The 9498-nt window shown below is 44.6% G+C and overlaps 1 long non-coding RNA gene across 1 annotated transcript; it reads left to right on the top strand.

Annotated features, from left to right (window-relative positions):
• The first annotated feature begins 263 nt into the window (after positions 1-263).
• On the top strand, positions 264-968 carry LOC139704011 (uncharacterized). The gene is made up of 2 exons (XR_011706069.1): positions 264-629; positions 682-968. It is a non-coding gene; the product is annotated as an uncharacterized lncRNA (long non-coding RNA).
• Positions 969-9498: the final 8530 nt, after the last annotated feature.

Genomic DNA, 9498 nt, shown 5'->3' with positions numbered 1-9498 from the left:
TCTCCTCTTCCTGTTGCTGAAAGCTTGGCCCAATCCAATAAGGATGGCAAGGTCTTGAGACACAGGAAAAAAGGCTTATGGCAGCACTGGCAAAGCAAAAACACAGGGACTCTTCTGCACGTCAGCAACAACAGGAGGTTTTGTAGAGGAGATTCAAAGGCCACCTTGCACTTCTTCCTGGCCGCAGTTGTAATTCGGCTTCTTACTTTTGATAAGAGTCATTTCTGACATCCTCTGGTCTCCAAAGTCTATGTGACTTCAAGACTACGCTGGGCGTGGACTCAAGGACAGATAAGTCTGCCTAAAACAGGGAAGAAAGGTGATATGATTTCCACTGGATTGAATCCATAAGTACCTAACCACCACCACGGAGTTACACCTCAATTTTTTTTTTTTTTTTTTTTTTTTGAGAGGGAGTGTCCCTTGATTGCTCATGTTGGCTAACATCAAAGGAGACAACATCCTATCTCAGTCTGTGATAAACCCTGTGGTGGTGTTATCACATGGGGTGGGGGGGGTGGTGTCCTTCCCCTTCCCCTTCCCCTTCCCTCTCTCCTTTCTCTATTTGCTGGTTAAAGCTCAAGGTCTCTGGAGGTTGCCTGAGTACTCCCAGGACCTCACCTTCTCTGGTGAGTAGCTGAGGTGGTGGTTGCTGGACATACTCTTACTGTTCTCTTCCAGGACTTTTGGATCGACTTCCTTCTTCCAAGGATGGTGGAATGATGACAAAGATGATTTGGGACACTTTTTTTTTTTTGGTGGTTGTTTTTCCTCCCGGATGGCTGTCAAACCTGCAGCAGCACACACATCCGTCCATCTCGAAGTGAAGAATCTCTAAAGGATCTTCAAGGAAAGCATGGACAAGGAGGATTCGGTCCCGGGAGACTCTTGACACGAGATGGGAAATCCCCCCCCCCCCCATTTCTTCTGGAAAGTACCTAATACCAATAAAGACAGGACAAAATGCAGCACAGGCTGGCTGGCTGGCTGAGGTTTATGTAGCGCCGAGTAGTTCTACAGGTAAAATTGGATCCCAGAGCAACTGTGCAGCTACTCAGGGTCCTTGCCTTCCCCAACTGTCCCCTATGGGACCGAAGCTGCTCCCTCCCCTAAGGCTTTCTCAGTCAGCTAATCCTCCACACTTAGGAGTGGTGAAGGTGGGACACACGTTTTAGGCTTGCTTGGCTTCTTCAGTCGGATCTCATCTTGCCACCGGGTCAGAAACACAAGCATATACACGAGAATGTGCATAGCGACGGGTTTCCACCCTGTGGAACTTGGGAGTCCACAGTGAGTGGTCTGTGGTCTGAAAAGGGCAGCCTCGTTAGTTGCAGTCACTGAACGCTAGGTGGCGCAAAGCTACCGTCATTTTGGAAGGCCTGCCTGAGTTCCATTTCCAGTTTAGATATAATCTATCTACATGTGTAGACATAGATAGATAGATAGATAGATAGAGAGACAGACAGACAGACAGACAGACAGACTTAGATATGTATATCTATATCCATATACAGATCACTACGCTGCAAGCCGCCGCGTCATATCTTCCTCTCTTCCCTCAGCCTACTGAGTCCCTGGAAAGACAGATGGGCACGGGCCTCAGTGCGGTTGTTCCCCCGCCCCCCCTCCCCCATACAGTAAAGTCCCCCGGAAGCACTGGGGGGGGGGGAGGACATACCGCTTTCACCCCTGGTATCTGATCACTTTCCTTAGCCTTTAACATGCCCCACCTAGGAGATAGCTTCTGTGCCTCTGCCCGACCCTTGGAATTTGAACTATAATCCACACTTCCCCCATCCCACTCACTCCAATTCCCCAGCAGTAGTCCCTCCCAAGGCTGTCACCACTAGAGGTCCATAGTAAACACCTTCCCCCACCCCTGAGAGTTATGAGGGAGGGCCTGGATGAGGTTAAGAGAGAAACAAACAAAAACAAAACAGTGATGTTTCCTCTGTGTGTGTGTGTGTGTGTGTGTGTGTGTGTGTGTGTGTGTCTAGTGTGTACCGGTCTGCGCACAAAACCCAAACAGGATGAATTTGGGCCTGGGAGAAGGAGAGGGAGGCCCTTCCTGGGTTTACTTTCTGGGGAAGGGAAGAGACAAAGGAAAAAAGGTGAGGGTGTTGCCCAGCAATCAAGACCGTTTGTGGACCAATGCCCAAGGCCCTGGGTTTCTTCCCCAGCCTAGCATCACAAAAGAAACAAAAGTAGTGAACAAAGAGAGACTCAAACAACCAAAACAGGCAAGGCAATCTCATCTCAAAGTGCCCACGGGAAAGGAAAAAAAAAAAAAAAAAAAATTGAAGACTGCCGTGCTGGGCTGGGATGGGCTGGGGTCCTTTATATCTCAGCGTTGGAGTGCTCGCCTAGCATATTCGAGGCCCTGGGTTCCATCCTCGGCTCCAGATAAAAAGAAACTAATAACATAAAGGCATTGTTTCCAACTAGGCCAAATAAATAAATAAAATCAAGACACTAGAAGAGACCTTGCTCACACAGAAAAAAAAAAAAAAAAAAAAAAAGCGGGTGGGGGGGGGAGATCAAGATGGAAATCACTCTACCCTTGGCATCCAATAGACAAATAAGGCTCCCCATACTCATGTCAGGGTTTCCTTGGTGGGGATGGAACTAAAAACCAGCCCCTCACACAGGGGCTGGTTTCTGACTGGAGCCTGGAACTGGGGACTGAACACAGACACAGTTTACCACTGAGCTAAACCAACATCCCCTCCCCTTTTTATACAGATATTTTTATACATTTTTGGTAAATCCATTGATTTATGAGTTGAACCCAGAAGCGCTCACTTGACCACTGACTGAGCCACATCCCCATATTCAATTTATCTATCTATCTATTCATTTGTTTTCTGGCTTGCTTGCTTGTTCTAGTTAAAGCTTGGTCCCAGGGTTTCAAAAACTGACTTCCAGACTCACGTAGAAAGGAATCAAGCCTTTATTAAAGCACAAGTAGTGGCGACTGAGCAGAAGAACATAAAGCTGTTCCCCTGGCCAGCCCCAAACAATTGCAAGGGTGCCCCTTATAAGACTGAAACCTGCAAAAGGGACGTTTTGGGGGGAGGGGGCGTCTAGCTAATGCAAGCAAGCCAAGTTACAGAAGCGGGAGAGTGAAGTCAGGCGGAAGGACGCTCAGCCAATCACAATCAGCCTAGCCACTCCAGTGACAGAAGCATAGCCCCACCCCCCCACACACACCGTTATGGGCTAGTTACAGAAACAATGTCCCATCACGTAGTTCCGTGTTCTTAAAGGTTTCTATGGCACAAGGAAAAGAACATCTTGCCCCAGTCATCACCCTTCTACTTGGCCTGGTTGTTTTACAGAATGGAGACATAAAACAAAACGGAGTCCCATTTGCTTTTACTATCACAACTTTTCTTTTGGAGACAGGGGTCTCGCGAGGTTACTTTCTCTCGCTATGAGCTTACAATCCTTCTCTCAAGCTCCTCCTGATCCTCTGGGGGGGGGGGGAGGACACACATGAACCCCCAACCCATGCCTGGCTAAGCCTTGCATTTTAATTTTTTTCCCCTTTAATTTCTTGAGTTGTAGATGGATGGACACGCTATCTTTACCCTATTTGCTTGTTTGCCCCTTTGTTTTGGGTTCTGTGGTGCTCAGGATCGAATCCAGCGCCCCACACGTCCCAAGCAAGTGGTCTACTACCGAGCTAAAACCCTAGCCCAAGCTTTGCATTCTATAATGAATACATTTCCTTCTATGCTGAAGGAACACAGACATATTTACTGTACAACAAGCCCAGAGATCTTCACATCAACAGTTGCCTACAAGTCCTACGTACATTCATTGACCTTTGACTTTGGAAGCCACGTTCAGAATCTATGACTCTGGCCAGATAACTGCCACGATGTGGTTTTTGCTCACCAACAGTTGGACCTAGGTGAACAGCTTGGACTCAAGTGGACAAATACTCTTATGCATTCAGAAAACAGTGCCACTCACCTGGTACAGGAGTATTCTTTCAACAAACGATCACCAAACCCTTACTTACTCAATTAAAACTAACAGATGTGAAAACTGGTCATTAATGGCACAGATCTTTTTATTTATTTATTTATTTTTAAAATTTTTTTAGAGAGAGTGTGAGAGCGAGAGACAGAGAGAGAGAATTTTTAAATATTTATTTATTTATTTAGTTAGTTAGTTAGTTTTCGGCGGACACAACATCTTTGTTAGTATGTGGTGCTGAGGATCAAACCCGGGCCGCACGCATGCCAGGTGAGCGGGCTACCACCTGAGCCGCATCCCCAGCCCCAAGCACAGATCTTTTTTTTTTTTTTTTTTTTTTTTTAAATCTGAATGTTACACCGAATGCATATGTTAGAACTTCCACATGTGTCACTGACTATGGGATAAGTTTAGAGCTTCGATACAATACACGTTCTAATAAAAAGGGCACTAATTGGTGACCTCTCATGTAGGAAACCTATATGTCTTCAAGTGTACCGACTTTTGAAGAATAAAATAATCTCTCACACACAGCATACTACTCTACTCCCCAGATGTGCACACATCTCCAGTGACAGACATGTGGGGTGATTCAGGAGAATCACAAGACTAACACAGCCTCAGCAACTTATGGAGCCCTGCGGTAATGAGAGAGAGAGAGAGAGAGAGAGAGAGAGAGAGAGAGAGAGAGAGAGAAGGGGGGGTAGGTGTTGGGGGGGGGTGTTGCTCAGAGGCAAAGCATCTCAGAAGGAAGAGGGGGAATTTATTATAATAAGAAAACATAAGAACTGAACCTTTACAGCAACAAAACTCTGACGACTCTGCTGACACTCTGTTGTTCGAGGCCTAACAAGGTTATCAAACAGAAAAGTGATTTTCTGGATGGAAATTCTAAATATTTGTTAGCCAATGGGCAGATAACCCACCCTGAAAGTCAATATAGCCTTCACCTATGATTAGGGAGGGGGAGGGAAGGAAAAAGAGAAAGGAAAAAGGATATGGGTTTTAACATGAGCCTCAGTGGCTGAGCAGTGAGACTTATACTCAAAGCATATAAAGTGGACCCCTGTTACATTTTCTTTCTGACCCCCCCCACCTCCCCCCCCCCCAGTTCCTTGATTTGACTGTTGGGAGAAAATTTTTTTAAAAAAGACAAAAAGGACAACAACAGCAACAGACAGAAACCACAGCCACCCTTACGAATTTCTGAATTTACATGAGTGAATTACTCTTCTTGATTCTCAGTAACATAGTTTATACTTTTCATGGTTTTTGGTTTGTTTGTTTGTATGTAGTTAAAAAAAAAATCAGAAGAAATTATTGGTATTCATTGCATATAGAGTGACCCATGTTAGCTGGATCTTATCTCTCAGTTGCAAAGAAGGGGGGGGGGCGAAAGGGGGGAGGGGTTGTTGTTGTTGTTGTTGTTGGTGGTGGTGGTGGCAAAAAGCAACCTGGAACCTGCTTTACCTAGGCTACTGGTTTGATAAAGTCTTCCTTACATGGATGTGTTGTAGGGACAAATGAGGCAAGGCACCGACCGAACAGAGCAGGAAAACGGTTTTATTTGGCTGCAGCCAAGTTCAGAGGACACGGCTGGCTTTTGCTGTAATGAATTAATCCCCTGAGTTCAGGTAGTTTCAGAGTTTTCTACCGAGCATGTAAGGGGAGGGGCTCAGAAACTCATGGTCAGCAGAAGTTCACATAAAAGCAGCTTTTTCTCTCACTGTTCTGGGCATGTTAACCCCTCGAGGACAACACCTGAGAAGGGGAGAGCTTCTTCTCCCCTGTCTAGTCTCCCCCTGCCAGCTGTTACCATGGAGTCCAGTTGGTAACTTCTTCTCGTATCTTAAACCTGTAGACATCTCTGTGAAGTCCAGCTCAAGGCCAGAGGCCTTGTTTGCACATTTCTTCAAAGTACTATTCTGGATATGTTTGTGAAAAACTAGTAAGGGGGAGTGCTGGTATCTTCTCGGCCAGTGGCCAAGTAAACAGGGCGACACGAAAATAGGAAGTTTATCCACCTTGAGTTCTTTGGCAGAGACTCTTCGGCTGCCTGACAGACCTAAAACCAGTCTGGGTGAAGATTTCTGAAGAGGCCCAGTTAAGACTTTTCAGTGGAGAAAGGGGGTGCCACTTCAGATGATGAATCATCGCAAAGACACATTGGACTGACCCAAACATATCACATATTTTAAGATTCTTCTCATTCACGGCAAAGAGTAAGCAGTTTTACCTAACAATAGTTTGGTTTCAAAAGGCTTTTTTTTTTAAAATCTAATCCCCCTGCTTTTCCCTTAGAGCTCTTCTCTTTTCTCTAGGAAAACTCTACTCTTAGTCAGAGGTCCAAATCTCCGTTCAAATGACACAGGAAAAAAAAAAAAAAATTCTCTCAAGCACCTGGCCCCCTCCTGCCCCAAACAAAAAAGTTCTGGGTGATCAATGAATTTAAGAGGCAGGAAGAATGGATCATTAACAGAAATGAACATAACCACAGTTACTACTTTCTAAGAATTGGAAAGAATTACCCAGGGCAGAGCTTCCAATTGAAACACTGTAATTATTAGAGAACAAACAAACAAAGAAACAAACAGACAGACAGACAAACAAAAACCCTGAAGTACAAGAGACTCTCCCCTTCTCTCTCTATAACTTACACACACACACACACACACACACACACACACACACACTCTCTCTCTCTCTCGCTTCATTTTCAGTTTCTCACTTAGTGGAGCACCCCTTTTCTTTAGGATCAATCTCCTCCTAGGTTTCTTTTTATACCAAAGGGGGGCAAGTTACACATGATCCAGGAGAAGGAGGCCAAAGCAATCAGATTACTAAGGAACATCAGGAGAGAGAAATTAAATGCTGGTGGACACATTGAACCAATGCTCTGAAACAAATGATATTCAAATTAACCTCTTAGTTTAGTTTTAAACCAATCGGTCAGCATAAATGCAGAGTCAGAGAGACAAACTGACCCTTAAAACAGATACGCGAAACCATACTGGAATTTGAAACAGGTTGGGAATTGTGAACAGCCTGGAGAGGCCACATCTTTCTTCCTTCAGGGGCAGTGGGAGAGACTTTGCACTGCCTTTTGTTATGTAAATTAGAACTGAGACCTGCCCGCAAGCAAGCCCGGTTTAGTGTAAGAATCTTACTTCCCCGCCCGTCCTGATAACTGGCACCCCATCCTGACAGAAAACAAATTTTCCCTTGCAGACAAAGTGGTAGGAACCCAAAGTGGCTGGAACCACCCCTCCCCCTCCCCCCCCCCCAAAAAAAACCCACAATGGCACCGAGAAGGAATAGTACAAGTACCTGCTCTCTCTAGGCTACTGGTTTGATAAAGTTGACACTTTGTTGGGGGTATTTCAATCTCACCTTGACCCCTGACCTGCCCCTCTCAAGAGTTTGTGAAAGATGGATGCTGCTATTTCTCCCTGAGATTTGTGAATCTACAGGTTTATACTTTCTTTGGGTTTAATCCGGTTCTTGAAATGACTCCTGGCAGTGGCCAACATGCCCGACCTCCAGCTTACTTTTGTGTTGTTCAGAGAAGAGTTGTGGTGTGATTTCATCTTTTAGACTTTGTGGAGATTTGGTTTATGTTCCATTCTACGGTCAACTTTGGTAAACATTCCGTATTCGCTTTAAAAGAATGTCTGCTGTGTGGTGGTGGCCTTGCAGTGTTCTGAACATGCCCATTAGGTGTGGGTTGTTCGCGATGTAGTTCTGCTGTCCTTTGTTACTGATTATTTATTTATGGCCTAAGTCGTCAGCTGCTAAGGGATGAGTGTTCTCGCCTCTTTGCCATAATAGATTTATCCATCGTTTCTTTTAATTCTCTCTGGTTTTCATGTAGGTATTTATTTATTCATTCATCCATTTATTTATTTATTTATTTATTTTTCAGCTGTAGATGGACACAATATCTTTATTTTTATTTATTTATTTTTATGTGGTGCTGAGGATGGAACCCAGGGCCTCACGAATGCAAGGCAAGCACTCTACCACTGAGCTACAATCCCAACCCTCATGTAGGTATTTTGAGGTTATTGAAAGACTTGCACACTACCTTAAGATTGTTGAATGCTTCCTCAAACATCTGACTGTTTATCAATGTGCTATGTTCCTCCTACGCCTGGCAGTGATTGTCTTGTGTGTACCTTGAAGTCATACTGAAAATAAAATAAATAAGTGACTGGGTACAGTGGCCTATGCCTGTCATCCCAGACACGCTTCTCTCTCTCTCTCTCTCTCTCTCTCTCTCTCTCTCTCTCTCTCTCACACACACACACACACACACACACACACACACAGCCGAGGCAGGAGGATCCAGAGTTTAAAGTCACCCTCAGCAAAAGTGAGACACTAAGCAACTCAGTGAGACCCTGTCTCTAAGTAACATACTAGATAGGTAGGGCTAGGGGATGTGGCTCCGCAGTCAGTGAGTGCCACTGAGTTCAATCCCTGGTTACAGGCCTCCTCCAATAAATAAACAGATAAATATATACATATGTTTATTTTGTTTATTTAGGTGATGATGATGATTTTAATGTGGTGCTGGGATTGAACCCTGTGCCTCATACGTACTTGGTAAGTGCTGTACCATTGAGCCACAACACCAGACTGACAACACCATGAAGTGCTCTTGCTCAGACTGTGGTCTCTCCTGTGTGGCTGGGGAGGGCAGGGGTTGGGTCCATTTAGGGCTGATAGATATTGGTTGCACTGCTACTTCTTAGATGAAACAGTGCGTAATATGTGCACACAGATAAAAATGAAGGTAGAGATGGCAAGCTTTCTCCAGCTTGATTTATCCCAGAGCATGTGGTGTTTCAGTCTAGGGCAAGAGACCATGCTTTTTAGCCAAGGCAGCCTCACTTAGAGCCCTGTTACAGCTTCTTATTACCAAGTGCCTAAATGTAAAATTTGGCTCCGTGATATTGATAGATCAATAAAAATAAAAATACAACAACAAAAAAAAAAAAAAAAAAGAAAGAAATAAAAAGATAAAATGGCCAAACAGACAAAATAGAACTCCACAAGGAAGAATCCTTTTTCCTATTATGATTAGTATTCTTTTTTTTTTTTTTTTTTTTTCTGTTTCGTAGTACGTTGTCGGTGGACAGCACACCTTCTTTCGATTTGTTCCTTTTTGTATGGCGTGCTAAGTCTCAAACTCTGTGCTAGGCCGGTCCTCTGCCACTGACCCAAAGACACAGACAGCCCCTAGACAAGAAAGGATTCTCAGAGGCTGGTCATCTTCCAATTTTTTTTTTGTACTGAAAAAGCAGGAAACACAAAGCCCAAAGACAAGCAGATCAAATTCCCAAGCAACCGATTTCAAACTGATTTTTACATGTTTCCGTCAATTCCTACATAGTCTGGATGGATCCAACCGTGGCCTATCAGTCAGTCGGCCTGACTAATTGTGGCTTCACCGTGGTGGTTTCGGTTTTGAAGTCCCACACCGCCGGATTCTCTAGGGGTGCTGGGCAGACT

The sequence above is a fragment of the Marmota flaviventris genome, unplaced genomic scaffold (genome assembly GCF_047511675.1).
Source record: "Marmota flaviventris isolate mMarFla1 unplaced genomic scaffold, mMarFla1.hap1 Scaffold_156, whole genome shotgun sequence".
NCBI classification, from domain to species: Eukaryota; Metazoa; Chordata; class Mammalia; order Rodentia; family Sciuridae; genus Marmota; species Marmota flaviventris.
This window is presented reverse-complemented; position numbering and strand designations above follow the sequence as displayed.